Source organism: Perna viridis, chromosome 2 (assembly GCF_037379345.1).
Source record: "Perna viridis isolate PV_CMFRI_1.1 ecotype Kerala chromosome 2, ASM3737934v1, whole genome shotgun sequence".
NCBI classification, from domain to species: Eukaryota; Metazoa; Mollusca; class Bivalvia; order Mytilida; family Mytilidae; genus Perna; species Perna viridis.
Window position 1 is genome coordinate 24,444,186 of NC_142446.1, and position 27,771 is coordinate 24,471,956.

Here is a 27,771-nt window from a genome sequence, read left to right on the forward strand (position 1 = left end):
TGGATCAAAATCCCCACATCAGTTCTATACAGGATACACCAAGGAACATCTGTACCAAGTTTGGTTTCAATTAATCAAATAATGTCTAGAGGGTATACAGCTATATTATATGTCAATGGAAAGATAAATCAATGTAGTTTTTGAATATCATTCTTTTCTAACTGAAAAGTGGTAAAGTTTTCTGCTTTATTGCATTAATTAGAAGAGGGGTCAAAGATCATTTGACCCCAATACACTTTGATAATTATTCTCTGTAGGTATCGGAAAACAAGAAACATGTAAAGATTATGTGTATTGAATTTCAAAAACGTAAAAAAGAACTTTTTCCGACAAAAGTTGACTATTTAATGGCAGAACAAAAATGCCCCTAAAATTGGTTGCATTTTAGTGCATTTTTAATGATTAAGAGATAATAGGACACAGTAGAAAATTACAATGTATATCTAAGTATTATTGACTGAATAACAAATAAAATAAACACAACGTTCTCAATTCGATCTGCAACATGAGCTTTACAAAATGTATTTGAAGTTGCAAATTTTCATATATGTAAACTATTAATTGTACTAAAACTGTATAACAAGGAATTGTTTCCGGACAAATTGTCTAGGTCCAGACTGTTTTGTGAACAGTGACACATGTAAAGTATCGAGTCTACCTTATGTTTTGATGAAAAGACTTAAGGTTTGAAATTCATTTTTGTACATACAAAAATCATACATATGCTTTTTGGTTATATTCGTCTTTATATGCTTGTACTTCAAACAAAATGTTAAAAGATTTAACCATGAATTGGGGATTCCCAAACAAAGAATTTAACTCCGGTGTTCACGATAAGGCTGGATTTCATAATAAATTTACACATACATATTACAGTAGATATACTGTGAACTTTGAACTTTGCATGTAAGCATGCACAAACATGTACATGCATGTTGTTACAATATTTATGTCTTATGATGTTTAATGTGCGCCAGGCTGATGCCTGTAATGCAATATCCCCTGCAGTGGCGGATCCACACTGTGAAAAGGAGGGTGCCAGCCGGGGTTCCTCTGAAAAGTAGTACAGGAAGTAGTTATCCGACATGACTGAAATTGGAAAGTGCAGTAATCAGTGGTTCATGAGAATCAACATGCTGTTAGCACTGGAGGTTTTTGATTCTTGTGAAAAATATAGCATGAACAAAATTTTAAAGATTGCATATTGTAAAATAAAACTGGGATTATACTTTTGCATTTTTCATATTATTTAGGCTTGTTTTTTCCACATACCGATATGTATAAACTTTCAGTCAATCAATACTGCTGATATTTTAAGTATGAAATGTAATCAATAGTTAAACAGTATCCAACTTCCCACACATTTACAATTTTTTTTCTACTTCACCATTTTCCCAAATGTTTAAACCAGCCCATAAGTTTATTTGCATTTACATTCAAAAACTATATCAATAGATTATTCAACTACAGTGAAATTATACTCAAATAAAACCTATTTCAGCTCAAGAGAATAATTTCCTTGATTAACATATTCCATAACTATACACTCTTGATCAATTTGAATTTTCCAGCAAATTTTACTTGGTTAAAGTTCCTGCTCTTAACCTCCTGTTAGACAATGATAAAACTAATGATAGGATGGAGATTTTGATGGATTATTGTGTTATTTGGAACGTGCGGGGTTAATAGTTTTGTAGTCTTCCTTTAAAAGCAGTGAGCAGATACTATGTGGTTTTCCATGGCTTTCCATTATAGCATGTACACAATAGTTTCTTGTTTGAAAGCATAGTGATAAACATAAAAAAATAAAATGTTTCATGATATGTTGTGCTAAGAATACCCCTACTAACCCTGGGAAAGGGAGACACAGAGTGGATCAGTAAACACAAACTAAGTGGAGGAGAAATACCCTTTACAATGGATAGTAAAACGACTTTCTACAAACAAATAACTTGAAGTCAACTTTAAGGTAAAAAAAATAATATAAATAGGCAGAGCTAGTTACATAAACACTAACAGGAACAAAAAAAGTATTTGCAAGAAAAATACTTTTAATGACACCGACTTATAAAATTTAAAATTAAAAATAATGAGGTTTAAGGCAGAATACCCTTAGGCCACAGTTTTTTAATTAATTGGTTTACAGATTTTCAACTTGAAGAAATTGGGTCGGTTGGTCAGAAAAAAAATATAAATTGGGAACCACAAATGCACATCTACTTTTTAATATTTCAAATAAAAAGATTTTTTTTATTTTCACAGATTCCATCATCTTACCTGACGAAGTTTATGAAGTGGGATTCTAATCTACTGTATGTACCTTCACATCACTAATAAACACAAGTTCTCATTCCAATTTTTCAGTATTAAATAAATGCAATGTGCAATACTTAATCAATGTTAATTTACTCTATTTTTTGTAACTATAGCATTCCTCACAGTATGGTATAGTTAATAGTTTAAAATAATAGTGGTAAAAAGTAACTAAAACATTCAATTAAAATCAAAAGGAAAATCTGAGTTTTAAAACAGGGTTGGTTAAAAACATGTACTGTTTAATTTATCATTGAGCATTGTTTTGATGGAAACAAGTTGTGTAACAGAAGGGATTAGTGAAAAGTCAATATTGAAAAAACCTACAAAGTGCACAAAGAATTCAGGGACAGAAAATTGAGTATACAGACGGATTTCATGAAAATATTTTTTTTTTCATTTGTATTTTCTTTTCATTTAACAATTACACTGAGAGACTGCATGACCTTTTTAAAAAAAATCAAACAAATTAAATTGACTTATGGTTTATAAATCTAAAAAATACATTAAAAACTGGTCATTTGTCATTAATTGGAAGACAATGAAACTTTTTTTTTCACTATGATTTTCCTTTAAAATTACCCTGTGATTTAAAAAATGTTTATATTGTTTATAAAATTTCAATAATAATAGAGCGTGAAATTGTCTTAAAAAAAGTTGACAAAAAATTATGTTTAAACTGAATTTTCTCAATTCTTTTCAATTAAAGGTATTTTGATTTTATCATCTCTAGCCAGTGTTAAATTGTTTCCCAAACTACCACAACCCTTAAGCATGATTTTATTGAAGTGGTGAAATTTATGCTGCCATTTTCGTTCGATCTTCTAAATTCACTTTGTCGAGTTGTTGAATGAACAAAAATAGAAGCAGGCTTTGTCTGGAACTTTTATTTTTAAAGAAGTGGATGTGACAGTTTTGCACTTGCCATTTTTGGTAGTCGGTGGCAGTAAAAATAATAATTGTAGAAATAAATTATAATTTTATTTTTTCCCCCTTAATTGGAAAAATTGGGTCAGCGGATTGGTCAACCGACAAATTAAAAAAGGGTTGCCTTAACACATTCATACCCAGTTCCGTACTAATTAGACCAGAGGTGTCAGAAGAGAAAAGTTTTAAAAAAACTGTTAAAGATGAACTACAACATATGCCCTTTGCACCAGGTGAGTTAAAAATATGTTTCACAACTCTCTATGATTGGGGTAAGTATGGAAAAACACTTCAACTTTTAAACAGCTCTGAATTTGGATTTTGACTAAACATTTGATACGGATAATTTTGAGTTGAACTATATACAAAGTGATGGCCGCCCCTTTTTGGTCATCAGTGAGGGAGCTATTCAAAATGGAAATTGCACGCTTAAGACTCCCAGCGATCTACTGCAGCACCCTACCAGATAGACCAGGAGGACGAAGCCCCCTGAAGCTTTGAGATACTGTTCATGGGGATATTTTGGTGTTACTACTATGGTTTGTTTGGCGACTCTCTGAAAAGTCCAAAAATTAAACAGACCAAAATATTCCATTTGTGAAAATCTTGTCAGCCAATATACATGTATATTGGTGTGTTAGAAGGTGCAGACAAAAGCAAGTAATGTGAAAAGAGTTTTAAGGATTTATTTTGCAGACAAACATTTACTGACAAAAATAGTGATAAGGTTCACAAGCAAATGAAGGACCAAGAAATTTTCTTATTATTTTCTGAGAAGAGCCAGGAAATTATTCACTCTCTGGGAGGACCAGAGATATTTCCCTTGCCTAATCACATTTCTTGGAATGGCAAGGAAATATGAAAGGCATCCCTCCATTTGGACCTTATGGTTCTCGTGACACAATTGACAAAATGCATTTGAATAATTAATCATGACCACAGATGCACAAAAACTAGTGTGTGAAATATCATTGAACATTCAAAAATCACTACTTTTTAAACACTGATAATTTTTAACTGTTTTTTTTTTTCACTTTCCTGTTATTTTCGTATAAATTATTTCAACATCAATTGACACTGTGATTTCAATCCATTGACAGAATATTGTGAAATTCATTAAAAAAATAAAATTTTATTTTTAAAATAAGAAAATAAGATGCAGATCTTTTTGCATGTTTATTTGAATTGGTTTTAACCCTGGTCTATGAATTGTAGGTACACGGCATGTATAAGTAACATATATCATGTTATCATATTGTGGATAATCTTTCCTTATTTGATATATTTATTTATTAATATGTATATTATGATCATTGTCATTATTTAGATCACATGTACAAAAACTACAGTATTACTGTAAGGTCATTTGTCGATTTTTTGCTTGGTTAAACTTGTCAATAACAGTTTTTAAATCAATGTTAATGTCCATGTCAATTTTCAGACGGGCGAAAGAAGACAACATCTCTTATCCTGCAGTCGACCTAATATATGTTTTAACATGTCATAATGAGCATTCTGTTGTTGCTGTTGTTGGAGGCATTGTTAGGAAAACAGCAAGATTTCATAAATTAGGTAGGTAAAATATGATATAATTCAGGGTAAGACAAGTCTGACTACTTGGCTGGTGAATACCTTAGGGACCTCAGATTCACCAGCAGTGGTGTTGACCCAGTTGTTCTTAAATACGAAAAATACTAGTTTTATATTTTGTAAATTTCGATATGCTGTACACGTGTTTCAAGGAGTAACTTCTCATCAGCAGCATTAAAATCAAATATGTCAGAATAATAAGGTCCAATCAAGGGAGTTTTCATAATGTTACAGAAAACAGCTATGAAACTTTGTAAAATTCATTACATGTGGGTACGCTGTAAAAACACTTAAAAAGGGTTGATTGTAGTACATTTGTATAAAGAGAAATGGAAAATATTTTACACATTTTAGGCAGTAAATAAATAAAATGCAATAACCCAGAAAGATCCTGGTTTGCTGATTCGACACAACAAACCATATATACTATAGTAAATAAAAAAGTTACAGTCCCCAGACCCCACTTATAAACACTTATTAACACTCTGAGGCAAACAGCAGTTACTCATTGTCTCAAAAGCTGTCTAATTTAAAGAGAAGCAATGATTATTATTTTATAAATATAACAAGAATAGGTATGGTGAATATGGCAAAGTATGCCTCTACCTTCACTTACAGAATGAGTATGCTATGCTACATGCAAAACAGACATACACAACAAAGAACATAAAGTAACTAAAAGCATACATACAAATTAACAAAAGCAAATGAGCAACTTGGACACTACTAAAAACTGGGAGCATGGATCAGGTTCATCAGTAGGGTAAGTGTCCTCTGCTTTTCGAGAAGCACCCACCAAGTCGCTCATTAAACGTCAAGTCTGGGGTAGACGAAAGAGGAAAGGAAATCTATGACCTGTTCAACAAATCAGTTTTCATGGTGCAGATGGATACACCATAACGATCTATGAGTTCATGATGACGACCATAAAACTTCTGCAGTGATGACTTCAATCTTGTAGCAACATAAGCATGTTTCAGAAGCCTATTTGTTAGAATTCTAGTGCAATATAAAAAGTCTGCATAGTTTCGGCAAGCTCTAGCATAACATATGAGTTGTGATATGAACACTCCATACGCAGATGCTAAAGGGATGTTGCCACAGATGAAAGGAAAAAGGACAAGTCATCGCGTTTGTCGTAAAGTTTGGTCAAAAGTTTTCCTTTACCATCGACTTCTATGCTTGTTTCTTGCCCCGCATTCATAAACAGTTTAAATCCAAACCCCTAACCTCAAGTTATACAAATGCATTTTTTTTCAATATCTTTTTCTTGTATAAAAGTGTAACTACAATTGCAATAATATAACTGAAGAAAAAAATACTAATGATCATGAATATTTTTACAAATGACAAGATAAAGGTTAGAAATGTTTAAACATTGTTTAACTTGAGATCAATTTACTTACTTAAAAGTTCACAACATGGAAGGTTATATAAAAACTTCACTACACACAGTCAATATCAAACTATCTTCTGGAACAAATTTATAGTCTGTAAGATACAAAAAAAATAATTGGCTTAAATAAATTACAAGCAAGGAAATGCATTAAAGAGCATCCCTGTGACTGTGACATATTTTTGTCCCATGTCAGCAGACATTGAAAATCAGTAGGGTTCTTGATATTCGTAAGATAAAGGATGTAACCCTGTCTGACCCCTATGTTCTATTTTTAGTAATGGCAGCCATGTTCTTCCACAAATCAAAAATCCCTTCATCAGTTCTATGCAGGATATCCCATGAAACATTCATTCAAAGTTTGATTTCAATGGTAAAGTAGTGTCAAAAAAAGATTTTTGAAAGAAATAAACAGCCAAAATACCTCGGAAAAAATGGGCAATAACCCCAACATGACTGAACAAATTAAAAAAAAATTAACAACTGATAGATCTCATAATGCTGAACACTTTTACCTTATCAGAATTTAGCTAAACCTAATGTTTTGGAGATATATGCGAAAAACTACTGTCTGACCCCTATGTTCTTTTTTAAGTAACAGCGGCCATGTTGTTCAATGGATCAAAAATCGCCACACCAGTTCCATGTAGGATATCCCAAGGGAAATTCATACCAAGTTTGGTTCCAATTGGTCAAGTAGTGTCAGAAAAGATGCGTTTTGAAAAATTGTTAACGAAGACGATGGATGCCAAGAGATGGCAATAGCTCACACGGCAATAAGGCAGGTGAGCTAAAAAGGTAATTACATGTGCGATCTGAAAAAAAAGTAAATAAAAATAAAAATAAATAAATGAATTAGTTTAGCACCATATCCTTCATCATGCTGATAAGTAGCTGTAGATTTTAACATTAAATTTTATAAGTCAACAGACCATGACTGTGGGGGAAAATACATAAAATTGGCATGTATTGTGATGCAGTGATTGTAATGCATTCGTGCACCAAATATCATTGACCTAGTATGAGGGGTTCATGTTTAAATGAACTTGTCAGAAGACTTGATGTTAAGTTTGTGGACACTGTCCCAAGTCTTGTCTTCTGCGACTTTCATCACAGGCGAGACAAATTCAGTTTCAAAAAAAGGAAGCAATTTGGTAAGGGAATATTTCATTTCTTCGTATGATCCTTGAAAGATAAACGGGTCCTTAAAGAATATATCTTCTTTTACTAAATAACTCTGCATCTTTTCTTATCATAATTACTTTTATCCTCTGTACATTTCTACACAAAATTACCACTTAGTCATTTTCTGACACAAATTGTGTACTACGAAACAATGATCGTTCAAACAAATTCTTTTTTCACTAAATTTTAACTAAATTTTTAACCAACTTGTATTACAAGAAATGCTTGGGATGCAAACAACATTGTTAAAACATTCCACATTTAATTCATGGGACAGAAATAATTGGAATGAGACTCTAAATTGATGATACTTGCTGTGTACAGCAGCATTATGTACATTAGAATGTTAGAATTTTATAGTTGTGCTTCTAAACCCTGTCTAAAACATATTCGATAATGGTTTCTTAGATATTATGATAAAATTTATCATCAGACACCGTACATAACAAGAAAATTTAAAATCGTTGTCTCTGTTTGGTACTTGGTTATTTGGTTTTACAAATACTACAAAGATTCAGATAACTTATCTGAATAGCACAATAGCAAAGAAAACAAGTTGTTTTAATCCCTGCAGACAACTTCCCATTGAATTTACAATATTTCCTCACACAGCTACAGTCCTCCTCTGATGGGACACATGAACAGGGACTCCTTGGTTTGATGATATAGCTGTATGCTGCTGTGAAATCACATCTACATGTTCTAGCCTGTGACCCTGTCCTGTCAGAGGCCAATACCTGACCTTCCTCCACACATGTAGACTTTATATACATACAATTACTAAATTTATTGCTAGAAAAGGCGATGGGTTGATATCTCTTCTCGCTACAAATTCCATTGGTTATTCCTGGCAATCTGATCTTCTTGTATCCTAAAAAAACAAAATCAGGTTTTTTTTTTTTCAGGTAAAATTTAGTATTTAGTATTAAATCTAAATATTAAAATTGATATAGAATATAATAGTAGGCAGCATTCTTGAGAAGTTGACTATTAAGTATTAATCCAAATTTGTTACTCTATATACATCTAAAATTTTGAGGTTGTGGTGGCTAGTGATAAAAATTGTTTAGTTAGTGTGCCTGCACATTGTTGGTCATCAAACTGTTTTTTTTTCTTAAAAAACTTAAGTATACGCCTTTCTAAAATAAGTAAAAGCAGAAATCTGCCCTAACACAACATGATCACAACAGACCATGAACTACAAATAGAGGCTCCCAGGAGCCTGAATTGCTCATATATTATTTTTTTAAATTTCAACCGCAAAAACTTAACAAGTCAAGGATTCATCCTACAACTTCAAACCATGAAGATTTTTTTAGGCTTAATTATGTAAATTTCTTACTATCTATTAAAGTCTTCAAGACATTGGCTAAAAATGCAAAAACATCATTTTTATCCTTTCAAGAGAAATAACTCTAACAAGAGGTCATTATACAACTTAAAGCCAATGGAAACTTCTGTAAGCCTTATTGTTATAGATTTTTTCATCAATTAAAATACTTTTTATCTACTATGGTTTTCAATGTATTGGCTAATAAAGAGCTCTGTTGATATGACCACAGCCATCAAACTGTTCACCTGGGGCACTTCACTTGCATGATCTGCATAATAGATACAATTTTTAAAGGGAATAGGAACCCCAAAAAAGTTTTACTCTAATTTAATAGTATCTATGTAAACATGCATAAAATGTGTTTCTTTAATTTCAAGGCCTCACTAAATAGCCTTAATTAACTGATAAACATTAACACAGGAGACTGACATTTTTTCCCAGCATGCATCATGATTATGACGTATCTGTGGCACTAATCTTATCAAGTAATACTTTATCTTAACATGTGGTCAGTCAAGAAACAAAATATGTATGAAGTAGAAAATATAACTCAAAACAATTGTATTATAAAAAATATCAAAATTTGATTTTTTTTTTTTAAATTTAACATTAGGTGTAAAAAAATAAAATCTGAGACTTGAAAACAGTTTTTAAAAATTCAATATCATAATTTGAGACAGCACAGCTGGTCATCAGACAAAAATTGGATGAAAATAATAAACAAAAAGAAAAATAGGAAAAAAGAAGATAACTGATAAAAAAGTTTAATTTTCTCTTTGCTTGCATTGCATGAAATTTCAAATAAAGAACACTGACTTCTTTAATTTGTAAAAAAAGTCTTTCAAAATCTTTTTTTTTAAATAACTTCTGATTTTGTTTCAATTAAAATTAAATGGTCTCTAAAATTGAGTAATGTATAGAAAAAGAATATAATACATCAGCAGTGTCAATGACTTACACTGAAAATAAGAAATATGTCCTTTTTGTTCCATTATTACAAATGTATCTTGTGTATATTCCATTTAACAGAAATGTAAACTTCACTTACAAGTAAAATAAATTTTCACAAACACATTCGTCATTTTCTACTTGTGACAAACTGAACATTCTTCACAGTTTTAGGGTTGTTTACCTAATACTACATCAGATTAAGTGCCACATTTACATCACAATAAGTGCTGCCATCTAGTAATTTTTTAGTAAGGGAGATTATCTTATAGCAAAGATGGCTGCCGCCTGTAACCATAACTTTAGAGCAATTATCCTCTCTAATTAAGTAATTCAGTACAATATAGGAGAATGTACTTCAGATTCTTCTTGTATTCTGCAAAGACTATCAATATACCCCACATATTGAAAAGGGTTCATTTTCCCTTTAAAGAAGATACCCTAAGGATGCTGCTGAACAAATTTGGAAATAATCCAGAGTGGTTTTAGAGAAGAAGATTTTTTAAAGAAAAGTTAACTCCTACAGACGATGACCAACAACCAACATCACCCAGCCAGGAAACAAAAACACATAGAGAAAGAAAAATGCTTTTGTACACATTTCCAAATATTTCCATACATTGTTGAGACACTCTAGGTCAATATACAACGATAAAATCATTTTTTGAAGGTTATAGTACATGTTGATCAAATTTAATGTATGAATTTACAATTGACAAAGCAAATGATGCCTTATGTGACTGAGTATCTAGAACTGTAATGGTCCATATTGTTTGAAGATATAAATCCTAAATGTCCATATTTTCTACTAAAAAGTCACATAGTCAAGGGGATTAATTTAAAGAGGAAAGATAACACTTGTGGTACTATCAGTTGTTTAGAATTTTGGATTTATTATTGCCTTCTCTAACTGCGTATTTCCTTGAGGAACAGCTTTCCATGTATTTATTACCATATAAAAGGCAACCATAATATGGATATCCTCTTGAAGTATAGTTCTTCTGACGGAAACGTCTCTGGGATGGGTCTGGACATGTCAGCTGATATGCTGTGACCAAAGCTAACACCAGGCCAAACAGAATAAAACAAACCTACAACATTTTGTACATGTTAATGAGTAAATCATACACAAAATTTTAGAGTTGTAGACCAAAAAAATGAATTTTGGTCATTTTACCTTCTAATCATTACTCAGTTATTTTAACAACACTTTTTTAATTGTTTACTTAATGATTCAAAATAAAAAAAAGCCAGGAGCCTGAATCACTCACCTGGTTCAATTTTTGCCCTTCTAAAAAAGAAGTCATCCTACAACTTTGATGGCCCATTAGACTTTAGATGAAAACTGGGCAGTAATTAACAGCATTAAATAGCATGCCCACATGTCAGAGAAAACATATAATAACTCATAAAAGGAAACAAAATGATTTAATGATATTTTTGAGATAAAAAAACATTCTGATCCCAAGTGCCTGTGGCACAGCCTACATAGTGTGTGTATATTTCATATTTGTGTTTCTGTTTAATTATAAACAATTACAATTATGTTGATGATTACTATGATGATTAAGATGGTGGATTATCTCTGGAATCCATAATTTAACTTTATCCTGGGGAGACAAATTATTCCACATTTATAATCAAGGGAAATAATTATAATTCAATAATTGTTTTAAAAACTGTGCCGAACTGCTTATCTATACAGGTACACAATGCATACAAAATGTACTATGTTACAAAAAAACCATCTTGTAGATATTTGGTATGTGTGGATGAATTAATAGTATGTGTGAGTGCTTTTGTACATTTAATTGTTTCCCAAAGCCTCATATATTGTTATGAATAGTATCACTATAATGTCAATGAATATGAGGGGTCTACTATCTAAATAAGAGAACTGATGTATTTGACTGGGCAAGAAATAAAAACACTTCAATTGTATGCTTTCAAGAAACATACAGTTGATCCATGGAGTACTTGTCACCCAGATGAGAGAAAATACACATGGCCTCAATTCTCACCAATAAAACAGAGTCGACTTGATTACTTTCTAGTTTCAGAAGATATATTTTCACTCTTAAAGAATTCTGTTATACTTCCAGGTTGCAGAACAGATCACTCAGCCATTCTTTTTAAATTTGCAGCCAAGTTAAAAAAAAAAGGGAAGGGATATTCAAAGTTTAACTCCCAACTTTTCGGAGATCCTGATTACATTGTAAAGAATAAAAATCCATCAACTTCAGTGATTTTTAGGTAACTTTATACCTCCCATTTCTGAATCAATTTGTCGCCAAAGAATATTCTTTTTTTCAGTATAAGCCTATATTTATACCCCAATGAGTAAAAAAAAACAAGATTTTTATGACTCAATTGTTTGTGCGTTTAAGCCTTTCTGGGATAGCATGTGTGAACAAATTAAACACATTTAAGTATTATCGTAAAGCCTAATGTCACAGCTTTGAAAAAAATATACTCCCTACCCCACCGAAAAATCGTTTGAATTGACATATTTTTCAATGTCAAAACCCCTAGAGTATTAATGCTTCAGTAAAAAATGGCTGATTTTGTATTTTGTTTAGTTTTATCACAAAATATACTTCTGGTGTTCTTTTGATGAATTTTGGCAATTTTTGTAGTCATGGGATTTTCGATTTTTCGGTCAAAAGTCACATAAATTCAGCTCTACAAGTAATTACTCAACTAAAACATCTCAAATTTGGTATCATTTGATAGATAATTTATTTTTTTTTAAATAAACCACAAAAAACTAATTTTCAAGAAAGAATTTTCTAAAAATGTTAAAAATAGAAAACCTAGAAAACTGGTCTCAGTATCAAACAGAATTCTCATTCACAGCATACTGACATTGTAGAACTGGTGTTTTAGGCATTCATAATTAGGATAATGATGTACCCAACATATCTAATCGATTCAGGAGCTTAGATTTTCCTTTAGGGGTTACAATTACTATAAAATCAGAAAAATGGAAATTTTCAGAATTCCAAAATTTTTTCTATATCACATAATATTGTCTTTTTTCAGAATGCCATAGTTTAAACAAGCTTTTGTGTGATTCAGTACATTAAAATAGTTTCTTAGCTTCAAAATGAGCCTAAGTAATAAATATTTGAACTTTTCCAAGTCAAGTTAGGTGGAAAATTGCCACCCCTACCCTTGATAAAAAATGCCTCAATATGAACTAAAATGTTAATTTTTGGCATGTAAACGGTGTAGAATAGGCATGTTGGGTACTATTGTTTTAATTATTGATGTATTCAAATATCTTTTTATTTCAGGTGTGTTTTTTTTAAGTTTCAATGAGACAATATTGAGTTATTCATAAAAAGGGGAATTTTCGGAATTTCATATTTTCTTCAATTTCACCTATAATTGGCAATTTCTTTCAAATAACGTACTTCAAACAAGCTTTTGTACATTCAAATACAATTATATATTATCTTAGCTTTCTAATGAGCCCAAGTAATAAGTATTTAAACTGACTACAAAAATTCATCAAAAGAACCCCAAAAGTATCAATTATGATAATACTAAACAGAAAATACCAAACAAGCCATTCTTTACTCTAGGGGTTTTGACATTGAAAAATATGTTGATTTATGCAATATTTCGGAGGGGTAGAGGTGTATATTTTTTTTAATATTTTACCGCAAAACCCTAGGTGTTACTGAAACTTTATTGGTACCATTGTACAGCTGAGACATTGAGCTACATGATAATACATACATATCTCAGCCCACGTACTATCTTGTAATTGTGACAAAAATGTAGTTTACTTATTACAAATCATTTGCAGATTGTTAAAATGCTCAAATTTATAATAAGATATCCATTTGTTTGGTTTAGAATCGGAAACATTATTGGTAATCATCACTTCACACTTGCAGTTGTTTTAGACGCTTTCTCAGTTTCTGTGTGTTTTTGGCGAGGTACATGCTTTTGGTACATAAAGCGGCAATTCCTTGCAAAATTTACTGTCCATGCGAGACCGATAGAGTAGTAAAGACGTTAAAAAACCCCTGAGTAGTAGCAAAATTGGTTCAGTTTGTTGGTTAAATTCGACATAGAAAGATTAAAATTATTAAAATCGAGAGATGCCAGAATGGAAAAACAAAGATAGTAAATTCGGGAATTTCCAGTTTAAGTTTGAAGCTTGTAGTTTACAAGCAAGCAGTTTCAAGAAGCTTTCAGGATAGTTGCAAATTACCGGCTTGTTCGATACTGTAATTTCTAGTTATGGAATGGTTGCAGTTCCTCGAACAGGTGGTTTGTAACTATCTATGGGCTGCTTGAAACATTGTGTTTCAAAGACTAAGTGTCTCAGAAGTTAGGTGTTCCGAGACTAGGTGTCCCGGGAACTAGGTGCTCCAGGAACTTAGGTTAAGGCTAAGTGGTTAGTTGATTTGCTTGGTATATGCATTTGTTGTTTAGGCTTCTTGTTTTATAGGTAGTTTGGTTAATTTAGAACAATGAAGTTTTAATATGTGTCATGTGTAATATTGAAGCACCTCAGATTCTGTGAAAACAGATATGAACGGCATTTTAACTTATTTTGAATTTGATAAGTATATATTCAAACATGCCGAAGTTACATAATGATCAGTTATTTTTTTAAATTTTGAAAATGAAGATAAGATCATCATCAATTGATTACACATCTCTAAGTTAAATTGTGAAAAAGATGCTGTGAGAAAATTAGAGAAAGATATTCAAGATTTGGAAAAGTCAATAAATGCAAAACCTTGAAAACTTTACAAGATAAAAAGTCTGAGCTTGATAAGGCAAGGTCACAAAAAATAGAAGGGCTTTTGTTTCGATCCAATAGGCATGAGAATGGTGAAAAATGCACCGAGTACTGTTGTAAATTTGAAAAGAAAAATTTAGTCAAAAAAACTGTGTGTGAACTCATTGATAATGAAGGAAGGTGTTTGTCAAAACAGTCAGATATTCTCCTTGAAGAAAAATCCTCTTATAAACTACTGTATTTGAGTAGAAATTTGAGTTGTGATGACAATTATTTCTTCAGTCATGATGTTAAACTCACAGAAGAACAAAAGAACTTATGTGAGGGTAGTCTTACAATAAATGAATGTGCTCAGGCTCTTACGCTAATGAATAATGGTAAGAGTCATGGCTCTGATGGTTTCACAGTAGATTTCTACAAATTTATTTGGAGAGGCATTGGTCCTTTACTATTTAGATCTTTAAACTTTGGCTATGACAATGGGAGGTTCTCCCAATTTCAATACCCAAGTATCATCACCTTTATCCCTAAAGAAGGGAAAGACAGACATTATATGAATAATTGGCATCAGATAAGTTTATTAAATGCCGATATAAAAAATAACTTCAGCAGTTATAGGGTATTACCCCACATTATATAATTGACACATAAAAGGGAATTAACAAAGACTGTTTTATTCAATGGTGGGAATACACATCTCTTATATAACTTAATGCACTATCTGGAAGAAAACAATCAAGAAGGACTGTTGTTAATGATAGATTTTGGAAAGGCCCTTGATTCTTTTGAATGGTATTTTTTGGAAAAAAGCTTCAAAAAGGTTTTAATTTTGGTCCATCTATTTGTAAATGATTTGAAATATTTTATAGTGAAGCATCAAGCTGTGATAAACAATGAATATTTGTCTGATTTTTTTCAATTACAACCAGGTTGTAGACAAGGAGACCCATTCCATTGTCTCCAAACTTTTTTATAATACATGTAGGTATAGAATTGTTATCTATGAAGATAAAATCAAATTCCCATATTAGGGGGTGGGGTCTTAGAAAAAAACACAGTCTCTAATCAGTCAATATGCTGATGACACTTTACGTATGCTAGATGGAAGTGAAACTTCTCTGAAGGAATCACTTGACTGTTTTGATCTTTTTAGTGATGTGTCTGGTTTAAGGATGAACACATCCAAAACTCTTGCTGTTTGGGTGTGAAGCATGAGGTACTCAAATTTAAAACTTTGCCCAGATAAAAACCTGAATTGGTCTCTTTCAAATTTCAATTTGTTGGAACTGATTTTTCACTAGATTCAGAGAGTATGACTGAACTGAACTATGCAAAGAAAATAAAGGAATTAGCAGGTATATTAAAAAGTTGGCAGCATCGAAAACTGACACTATTGGGCAAGATTACTGTTGTCAAGTCCCTTGCACTTCCTAAATTAGTACATCTGTTAACTGCTTTACCCAGCCTTAGTGAAAAAAATGGTAAGGGAGATAAACCTGATGTTCTATAGCTTCATATGGAATGATTAACCAGATAAAATAAAACATAGCACTCTTATTGGTAAAATAAACCAGGGAGGACTACAAATGATTCCTCTAGAATCATTTACCATATATTTGAAACTTAGCTGGATAAAGCAATTTCTTTCCAACATAGAAGGTAGTTGGCAGAAAATTCTTTTAAAATTGTTAAAACCCTATGAAGGAGAGCCATTGATTTATTTACAAAAAGACGAGTTAAAAGACATTGTCCCAAAGATAAAAAATAACTTATGGAGGGATGTTTTTGCCTGTTTACAGAGAGTAAAGCCTTGCACTAATAATAATGTGGAAGATTTACTGTCGTTGGATGTATTGAACTTTTGTCCAGTATCAGATATGTTATTTTATGCTGCTTGGAGTTAAAGGGTGTTCATCGCTTATATGATGTCATTGACAAGCACTCAAGGGAATTCCACACTTTTGTCCAAATGCAACAAAATCCAGGATATGCCAACGTTTTACGATATTATAGTCTTCTTGCAAATATTCCAAAAGAAATCAAAAACACAATAAAATACAGTCAGTATAACTTTGATAGTATTGTATTAGCTACAGACAAGTTTGTAGAGAAATTAATGGAATATCACAAACCCAATAATGTAATCAATAAGATTATGAATTTATCTTTACAAAGAATTTTGAAATGGGAAGAAAGTTTAGATATTGAAATAGTTGATTGGTCTGAATAGTTTGTTATTGTGAAAAAAAAAACATGTAAAGATTCCTACCATACAACTTTCAGTATAAATGTTTAGATAGATCTATTCTGTCAAATAGTTTTTGTATAAAAATAACTTAAGGATTCCAAGTTATGCCCTTTCTGTAAAACTGACGAGGAAACAGTAGACCGTTTAATTTATAGTTATAGAGTGACTCATCAGTTCTATGCTTTCATAATAATATTAAAACTATTTTGTGTGAATTGTACTCTTAATAAAGTTGACATTCTCTTCGGTTATATCAAGGAATCACTTTTGCTTAATCTGTTGTTTTTCATTGCAAAAAAGTATATTTATAAATGTAAATTAAATGAAACTTTACCAAACATTATTGGAGTTCAGTGCAAAATTGAGCAATATAAATCCTTTGAATATCAGATAGCAATTAAAAATAGTAAACTTATGAATCATGAGATTTTGGGCTTCTCTGAATGTCATTTTTCAGCAATTTTTTACCATATTCCAATTGAACATGTAATATTTCATTATTCTTTCATACATTATACAAAAATGTAAATGCCAAACAAATACTATCAAACTATTGAGATTTCAAAAATGATGTGTGAATCGATTGTGTGTATGTGTGATATTTCAATTTTTTTGGTTATACTAACATTGGATAAATTTATACAGATTGTTACAAAATTAATACTAGTCATTGTACATTGCAATATCTGTTCTCTTTGTTTACATTATTTTTCATCTACTTTTCCCTAAAACCCTTGTCATGTGATAATGTACAGGGATTTGTAGAATCCTGACTATGATATAAACAAATAATAATGAAAAAGAGGCTCCCAGGAGCCTGTAACTCTCACCTGGTTAAAGCTTGTCTTTCAAGGGCAATAAATTTAACAAATTTCACTCAAAAAGACTTTGGTAGGACTTATCATAATGATCAAGAAATTTTCACCTTTCAAGGACAATAAATCTAACAAGGACTCATCCGACAACTTCAAACAATGGGAACTTTTATTTATAAGCCTTATCATGGGTTCATTTCATCAATTGAAAGTTTTTTTCCTATCTATTATAGTTTTCAAGATACTTGCTGAAAACTGCTAAAATAGTCATTTTTCACCTTTAAGGCCAATATTAATAACTCTAAAAAGGAGTTGTCTGACAACTTTGACTGACTATGACCTTTAAAGAGCTCTTCAAGCTGAAGAAAGAAGGACACTTTTATTATCAAATATTTCCTTAAGTTTTCGAGATATATGCAGAAATGGTGACTAGATCCCTGTGGTCTCAAAATAGTAATGAAGGCAATGTTTTTTGATGGATCAAAAGTCTAAACACAATTTTTGTGCAAGATATCCTAAGGAACATTTGTGCAAAGTTTCATATAATTCTGCTCAGTAGTTTCAGGAGAAATTTTTCCAAAACATGTTGATGGACCCCATGTGATGGCAAAAGCTCACATGTACCTACGAGCCAGGTGAGGTAAAATGAAAATCAAGATACAGAATTACTCAAAAATGGTTGTAACTTATTATTTTAACAATCTTGATCATAAGTTTCACTCAAGATGATTGTAGCTGTATGTTAAAATAAACTGATTAACATAGCTCTCTAGTATTAAAAAAAAATCTTATTCAGGAGCGTCATCAGGCAGAAAGGAGGTAGTAGTAACTTTCTATTCCTGTTTATGTGTGTACTTTGGAAAAGTAAAATAAAATTAATGACTCTTATTTTTAATACCAAGCATCACATTATGATAGGACAGTACTTAGACATTATTGATTAAATTGTTAATGTTGAGGAAGGGAGGAATGTATAATGACTTTAAGAATTAATATTGTCTATGTTAACTATAAATTGAATTATATGCATGTACGGGTAAACATGTACGGGTGGACTGGACACATGGAGTGTTTATGTCAAGATTCACATTGATTGATGGATGTGTCTTATATAATTGAATGGTATATATATATGATCATGTTGTAAATTCGGGGAGCGTGACAGGTGGTGGGCTAGTCAAAAAAAATGCAATTATACCTAGAGGTAAAAAAAATACTTGTACACAAATAATAATATTCCAGAGCGTAACAGGTGGTGAGCGAGTCAGGAGAAATGCAATTGTACCTAGAGGTCAAGAGAATGCTTGTACACGGATCGGCGGGTGAACTGGACATGTGGGGTGTTTATGTCCAGATTCACATTGATTGATGGGTATGTCTTATATAATTGAATAGTATATATATTTGAACATGTTGTATGTTCAGAGAGCTCGCTTTTACTCTTGTAATAAACGTTACAGTCAGTTTTACACGTCTGGAATTATAGTCCGTACCAGGCTCTACTACAACATGTGAGGCTAACAATAGACCAGAATAGGTATCAGACAGGCCTGCAGAAATAGGTCAGGGAAGTGAAGGAGGCCTTAAAATGGGTTTAAAATTAAAAAAAAAGAAGAGAAAAAAACAAGAGGCCCCAAGGAGCAATAAATATAACAAGGAGTTGTCCACAAATTTTGACTGAAGAAGACTTTGGTAGGACTTGTCATAAGGATCATTTCAGCGATTGAAAGTTTCTTCCTATCTATTATAGTTTTAAAGATATTGGCTGAAAACTGTAAAAAAACTGTCATTTTTCATCTTTCAAGGGCAATAACTCTTACAAGGAGTCGCTAGACAACTTTTGAAGGCCTTATAATAAGGGTCATTTCAGCAATTGAAAGAATTTGGCTAAACCTAATAGTTTCGGAGAGATATAAATAAAACTATTGTCTGACCCCTATGTTGTAATTGTAGTAACAGCAGCCATGTTTTTGATGGATCCAAAATTCTCACATCAGCTCTATGCAGGATACTCCAATGAACATTCATACCAAGTTTGGTTCTAATTGGTCAAGTAGTGTCGGGAGAGAAGTTTTGAAAAATTGTTAACAACAACAACGGACGACAGATGATCTTCGGCCTGGTGTGTTAAAAAATGACAGGCCATTTGCACCCATATAACTTTAAAACTGTAAGAGAAGTCTGAAATCTGATTGCATCTACATGTATACAGGGACTTACACAATGGAAAATGTTTTTTCAAAATCAGACCAAAAGTAAGAAAAGTTGGGTTTGGCCCAATTCTGTACCCTTTCAACATCAAAACAATTAAAGATAAGTCTACCCTGTTTAATTTTTTTTCTAAAAAAAGAACTTCAAGAACACATTGACATCTGAATCATTAAGACAGGATCAAGAGTAACCTTTTCCTATCAATTCTTATGATAACACCCAATTTCCCCCTTAGCCCCTTTTTTTTCACAAGGGGTGGGACAAAAAACCGAACACAACTATAGCGCCCTCCGCCATGTCCTTAGGAACGATGTGCTAAATTTCAAAGGTTTTAATCAAGGTAATGTAAATAATGTCAATTAAGTGCATAATATTCAACATGAATAGGAGGCAAAAAATAATTCCCCAAGTGAAGTAGAAATACTATTCTGTGTCTACCTTTGCAGACATGTACTAATAATTATAAATACAAGTATATACTATCTCCGAACAATCTATCTATTGACTAATGTTTATTAATTAGAAAACTTCATTAAAACAGCAGTAAATAAAATTTTCCAAGAAGGTGTATTCTGTCAATGTACAAAAATACTGTTTTACGTGACGAAAATGGGCTCTCAACTCTACATGATTATGATGTCTAACCTTCCACAAAAATTTCATCCAAATCCTTTTTTGACAAAGCGAGATAAACCTGGAATGCTCAGGGTTTATTGTGTAATCTATGAAAAAGCATGGAAATTTTTGAATTTCTAGTGTTATAGCATATATATATATGTTTATATATATTAATTTTACTTTAACAATCAACAAAGAAATATGCATGCATATAGACTCAAAGATAAAAACTTCCTTACATGTAGTAACTTCCTAACTTACTTAAAACTTACTACATGTATCATCAAGGACTAAGAAGATGCACAATAAATAGGTGGCAATTAACTTGTAGTTCTATTTTTATCTTAAATTTGAATAATTTAAATCTAATTAGCATATGTCTATTCGTGCATTATGATTGGTTGATCACCTTCTAAGAACTCAGCCCAGACATTTTTTGCAACAGTGTAGATTCTATGTACATACAAGTATTGTACATGCAAATAAACATGGCTACCATCGCTTCGACAAAATAGAGTGGATTCAAGATATGAAATACATGTAGTGTAGGACATTCATTTTCTACATCATATATTCAAAACAACAATTTCGAAAAAAAAATGAGGTTATCAATAGCCCCTATTAACTTCAAATATTAAAATTGACAACCACGCCACGTTGCTGGTTGAACTATGCCACTATTTGCAATATCAAATTTGGGTGTCAATTTCACTGAATGGGAGGCTCAAAGAAACCAAGCATTCTGAGAGTATTGCAAAGCAATATATAGTCCCCTACTGGCTGCTAATATCACTGACCCAAATACTATTGACAATCTGAGAAAATAACCTTGATTTTGAACAGAAGATATGGACAATGACCAGAAAATGTTTAAATCTGTTTAACATATGCAGATTTGCAAAGTTTTAAGCATGGACAATTGGACAGATTAGGTTTCAAATTCTAATTTGGAAAAAATCAGCAAAGCGAAATTAAGTGTAAACTTGATCTGTAAATCATCAAGGTAGACACACATACCAAAAATCATCTCAATATCTGCAAGTGTTTACAAAAAAATGTGTATAACTTAAATTTCAGTAAATTCAAGGTCCATAACATGAACAAAAATAGATGGAAGAGAACGAAACATAAACTTGATCTGTAACTCATCAAAGTTGATTCACATGCCAAAATTCAGCCCAATATCTGAAAGCATTTACAAAAAAGAGTCGAAAACTTAAATTTCAATAAATTTTTCAAAGTTCTAGGACCAAACATCAGCTCACTATCGTTTAGATAAAAAGTGCGGAAATATTCATTTTTTTTCTGGACTGACAGACAGACAGAAGTACGGAGTGTAAATCTAAAGTCCCCTTCAGTTAAAGCCGGTAGTAGACTAAAAAACTATTAATACATTTCAGACAGACTGGGATTTAAATTACAAGGATTAAACACTGTCTTTCCAGAATTTATGGAAAAACTGTTTAATCCTATAATGGTAAGGGCATTATGCACAGAGTTAGTTTGAAAGTGGATCAAGCCCTTATAAATCACTTATAATACTTGTGTTTCATGATAAAGGGTTGAAGACTTAAATGCTCGACTAAAGCTACAAAATCTTAAATTTTCTGCATCAAAATATCATGAATAATGTAAAATTAATGAGGCATAAATCAGCTAGATAAAAGCCTTCAGCAACAAACACTTAATCCAAATAATTATGCCATCTTGGGAGGATGCTTGGTCACCTCCATTTTATTGCCTTAGTGAGGTCTCAATAACCACTTCAGGGTCAAATGGCCACGCCTTATGTAGTACCAAAAAACACACTGAACCTAGACCTATGCATTGTAAGTGCATTTTCTGTGTGTATTCTGATTAAAAGTAGTGAGAATGTGTACTTCAAATGTGAGTAATTTGCCTCCACGCTGTCAGTTAGCAGAAAAGATAAAAATGTGGATTTTCATAAATTTTTATTCAAGTAAATTTTGTGAAGAATTTCTACCATCATCGTACCGTTAGCATAATGATTTTGAAAGCCTTAATATTTTCCAAGCTTCGCAATGGTATGCAACTTTAAGATGTCATTTGTCCTGAGAATTCACAGTGAAACTTTGAAAAGTACTTTTTTAACATGTAAAGTAATGGAAACATTAGAAGTGGTTAGTGAGACCTGATAAATGAACGTCAAATTTTAAAAAATCCCTAGCAAACACATATTACTACATCATATCAGTTATTATGAAATACCGTCTGACTGACAAACATGTCAGAAAAAATTTCAGTTGGTCAGACACAAATTTTGAAAGTTTTGAATGCTTGAGATAGGAGAGAAAGGTCAAATTTGTGTTTTGGTTGGACAAGTCAGAAATCTATTTTGTTAAGACTAAGGTAAGAGGTTGGAATTGTTCTCGATAACTGAATGGTAGATGGCACCAAGTCAGAAAATAGCTTACCAGACAACAAGGATTGTTGGAATAGAAAATGCCAAGATAAGAGCGAAAATGAAAGGAAGACATAAACTGACGATCATAACTGTCTCCCATAAACCTACCCAATAAATGAATCTGAGAAAAGTTAATTATACTTTTCCCCACTTCCGGTAAAGATTATTTTTGGTCACTCAAGAAGAGCAAGTAAATTGTTGTTGATAGATTTTTAACAGAATACTCTCACTTTCCACAAACAGAAAATTTTCGTTGATTTTGATCTTTTTTGGAAGGCCAACAGTGTTTCAGAAGAAAGTTTTATTATATGAGTATGTTTATTTTGCTAACACAGTCTGAGCCAAATTGTCAGAGGATCTGCTTGTCATTTGGTCAGACAGGCTGATTGGTTGTTTCTGTCCAAAATAATTTTTGTCTGACCAAATTTTTTTACTATAATAGTATAAGAGGACGATGTATTGACATTTACCATTTACATTTGTTGTTCACGGAACATGTCAGACATTTGGTCTCAGAAAAGATCGTTTGTCGGTCTGACAACAATTTTACCTGTCAGGACCATCGGACCAACGACATTTGGGAAACACTGTTACCAGTTTTTGTACAGTCAGGCTGTATAATTCCAGAACAATTTCAAATTTACCAATTTGGAATATTGTCTATACATGCTCTATAAATGTATTAAAAGTCCAAAGGCAGAAAATATTTACAATTTTGTTTGCCAGCACTGTTAAACAAGTTTGAAGCATTCAATCCATACCAGTTTCTGCCCTTACTTAGGATGCACTATACAGTTACATTAAGTTGCACTGTTTCGCACACCAAGTTACCCCTGTCAAATTTTGTAAAATCTGAAATTAAAAGTTGAAATTTGGTGGATATATTGTTTAAATGTAGATAAGCATTTATACATAGACAGATGTAATATATGTTATGGTAAACAGGTGTAATTTAAATGAAGAATGGTATCTGGAACGTTTCAGTCCTCTGCCGTATTAGGTTCTCTCCTCAGCATCAGATTTCTGATTTTCAAAATACCTTATTTTGCCCGAACTTTTTAAACTAAAATTGTGAGAGAATGAATCGAAAAGGGTCATATTATTTTTACCTTTTTTCCACCTACTCCATGCATGCTTTCATCCTGTAGTAGTGTCTTTATGCCTGATAATTTATAAACCGTACTATTTGACTGTTAGTTTTGGAAAGGCACCCGATTTGTACTAAATCTCAGTAATATATTTTTTTCCGTATGTTACCATTGCTAGTAGATTTTATAACAATAATCACTAAATTACTTATAAATGACTTAAACCTCCACAAACTAAGGATTTAAAAAATATGCACTTTTTTTTTATGACATAACATTAGAAATTTCTGTGCTGACTGCCTCAAAATAGCTGCAAAACTATTTTTTTTTGTATTTTCTTAACGTTAGATCGCAAAATCAAAAAAAAAGATCAAGAGCTACGATTTCGCAGCTAGCCTCAAAACAGCTTTATTTCAACAAAATGAGACCAAATTTTCCAATCTGACTGTGTTGTGTTACCTTAATATAACTTGCCAGACAACCTCAGTGTCGGAGTAGCCAACGCCGTGGAAGCCAAGAAAAGAGCAAAATGAAAGTAGGGCATTGGCTGGTGATTACGGCTGTCTCCCATAAACTTACCCAACGCATGCTGTATTAATGTATTAAATAGATACTTAAAGTCTGAAGGCGGAAAACATATTCAGTGGTGCATGCCAGCACTGTTAGCATTCCAACCATATCAGTTTCCGCCTAAAGGGTTGGTCTAAAAAAGCTATCTAGTCATCTCGGCAATAGAACGTTTCGGCCATGAATGTAGGGGAAAAAAGTCACGGAAAAACAGTCGCGGATAAAAAGTCACAGAAAAAAAAATCACAGATAAAAAGTCCAGGAAAAAATGTCACAATACACGAAAAGAAGTATTATATTCAAATCTGAATTATCATCTTCATACTTCTATTTCTAATTTGATTAAATCTATGACATATCTGTTCACCTTTTTTCATGGGTATACCTTTTCATACTTTATTTAATTGGAAAGAAATATGTTAACTGTCAACTTTTATTATTAATTTTCAAACTCATATAATCATATCACATGTATTGTATCTGTATGTATGTTTGTTTGTATATGCTTTGGATTATTGTAACAACCAGCACCTCCAGTTCCAGCCACACTAATAGAAAATATGTCAGATATGTCAGAATAAATCAGTGTTTTACCCACATTTTATACCAGAAGTAAATCTATGTTCACAGCAAAAGATTCGAGTAAATCATACCAAGTCAGAGTACTAACATTGTTGTGACTTTATTTTATTGTGACTTTTCTTTTTCCTCTGACTTTTTTTCCCTACCAAATTTGTGACTTTTTTTCCGTTTACCTCGGCCATAGTACTTTTCTGCTATAGTCCATTTCGGCCATGGTTCTCAACATGCAATTAATCAAGTAATTTTATTTGTTAAAAAAGTTGCATTTAATTCATCATTTTATATATTAATCATTTTCAGCATATGCTTCTTTTGTCGTAAAATAGTTTTATTAGAGTAAAAATATCATTTTGCCTTAAATATAGACGTTCGAAGTGAATACACGAATAACATAAGTACCAATGACATACAAACAGCAAATATCTGCCTAAGAATGATTTGCATCACAAAAATACCTACAGAAAGATGAAGCAATGGATAGGTATATAATGCTAAAATGGATAAGACTTGTTCTTTTTGAATTTGAATGTTGTATAAGACTTGATTCTTTTTGTATTTGAATGTTGTATCATATCATAATTACTATATCATAAACTCCTTAAATTCGACAAAAAGACATAATTTCGTCACTGAAAGTATAACCAATGCCATCAATTAAAAAGACAACGTTTGTATTGGGCAATAGCTCCATTTAAAACTCTTCGAAAAAGTTATCTTAAAAATGGTTAAATTCGCTCCAGAGATGCGCAGATTAGAAAGAAATGCTCGCGGTCTTTCAAATCCACACAGTTACATAAAGACGACGCTCACAGTTATAATCATGTGCATTCTAGAAAGGTATTTATTGAAAATAATATACTGTGAAACACTAATTGTTCGTGGTGATCCAATTTTCGTGGATTTCGTGGGTTGCCCAAACCACGAATTTAACAACCCAACGAAAAATGTGTTTTCTAAAACAAGGAAGAACATGAATGACAGACTGCTCGTATGGACTTGTACACTTGTCTGACCCTGTTCACCTATATTTCAGTGTAATCGTAGTTTAACAATGTTACTTGTACCTGCAGTGAATGAAGGAAGATATACAATCAGTAATAAAACTCCTTAAATGAATAAAAACATAAAAAAAAACTGATTTTGTTACTTTATATACTTTATTAATTCACTTAAATTAAAATAAAATAAATAACAACAAAGTTAAGCAAAGTTAAAAAAAATTTAGATTTGCAAAAATAATTTAGCAGAAATAATTTTCTGACAGTTTGTGAAAAAATGTAGAGTATTTATTAGAATGTTTGTTTTCTTAGGAAAGTTGAGTTGAGGAACTCATACTCATACCAAATGTCAATTGTCATAACAGTCCTTTAATCAAAAGTTAATTATTATCAATTAATGAATTTAATTAAATCAGTGAGTAATTCAATTAAGTTAATCTAATTAAAGATAATCCAATTTACCTTAAATGACATATTTAATGCTAATTACTTACTAGGTTGCTAACATTCCAAAGTCACAAGTATTTACTAAAATAAACAAATGGCCTAATTATACGAGTTTTGTTAATATGTACGGGTTGTATAAAAGTTTGATGTCTACCACTGTGTTTATCAGAAATCTAATTTCACTTTATCCTTATATTACCATTAATTCGAAGAAAAATGTCTTAAGCTATTATTGGCCATAGTTTTATCAGGAGAGTTCAGGAACACCCTTTACTTACCTTTGACAACACAAATTTACATGTAGCAGGAGTCGGTGGAGCCACAATTGAAAAACTAATGACCAGTTTACACAAGTAATGCTTTACAGACCCACTAGAGTGTTCATTCAAATTGGGAGAAATGATATCAATACAGCAACATCAGCAAATACCGTTTTTAGACTCATTTGTAATTTTGTAGAGACATTAATTCAACAGTACGGGGTTTGAGAAGTTATAATTGGTAGCTTATTCCCACGTTTTAAACCAAGGGGCGTGACAACAGATGCTTATAAAGAAAAAAGAAATTCTATCAACAGATTACTACAAGACAGATTTAGAAACAGTAACAGAGTTATGTTTTGGAAATTAAGAGGACTTGACTTATAAATCCTAAGGAGAGTGCATTTCTTCAAGACGGTGTCCATTTAACCGAAGAAGCAAAAAAGACATATGTCAGACAAATTAAATTAGCCATTTTTTGTAAACCTTTTAAACATTAAGTATTATTTCGTTTGTTTTAGCATGTTTGATATTTGTTTTCTAATAAATAAAGTGTAGAAATTCCATTCATCTTTTCATCAAGATGTTACGAAATGGTTGAATATTACATATACTATAACACATATTACCAATGGTAGCATTTATTAGTACATACAAAGTGAACAACTATATCATTTACCACAAAAAATAGATGGGATATTTTGACATTCGAATCTATTTACTGATTACTTACGTTTCCTCACCGTCACATTATTAGTTTATTTATCTAGTCGCCATTTTGAACAGTCTACGGGTGGAAATACATACCCCAAAAATCATGTTTAAATTTAAAAAGACACGTTAATTTAATAAAATAACTTTGAATAATAACAAGTTATATACCACACATCATTGGTTTTGTTTATTTAAATGCAATTAAATAGCCATTTAACTCCTTCACATCACCAGACTTTGCGAACTGATCGCGCGACGATGTCTAGATGCCGATCTATGAATAAATATCCAGAATAGTAGTTGATATATTATTTTCAATGATCACATAGAAAAATAAACACAAT

The 27,771-nt window shown here is 31.7% G+C and overlaps 1 protein-coding gene and 1 long non-coding RNA gene across 2 annotated transcripts in view; both read right to left on the reverse strand.

Annotated features, from left to right (window-relative positions):
• LOC148624182 (uncharacterized) overlaps window positions 1-27,771 on the reverse strand; it is a 249,930-nt gene that overhangs the window by 69,746 nt on the left and 152,413 nt on the right. The window lies entirely within an intron of this gene.
• Window positions 8,090-27,674, reverse strand: LOC148624184 (uncharacterized). Its single transcript, XR_015920166.1, has 3 exons — window positions 27,447-27,674; window positions 10,645-10,783; window positions 8,090-8,282 (listed from the first exon to the last, which is right to left on the reverse strand). It is a non-coding gene; the product is annotated as an uncharacterized LOC148624184 (long non-coding RNA).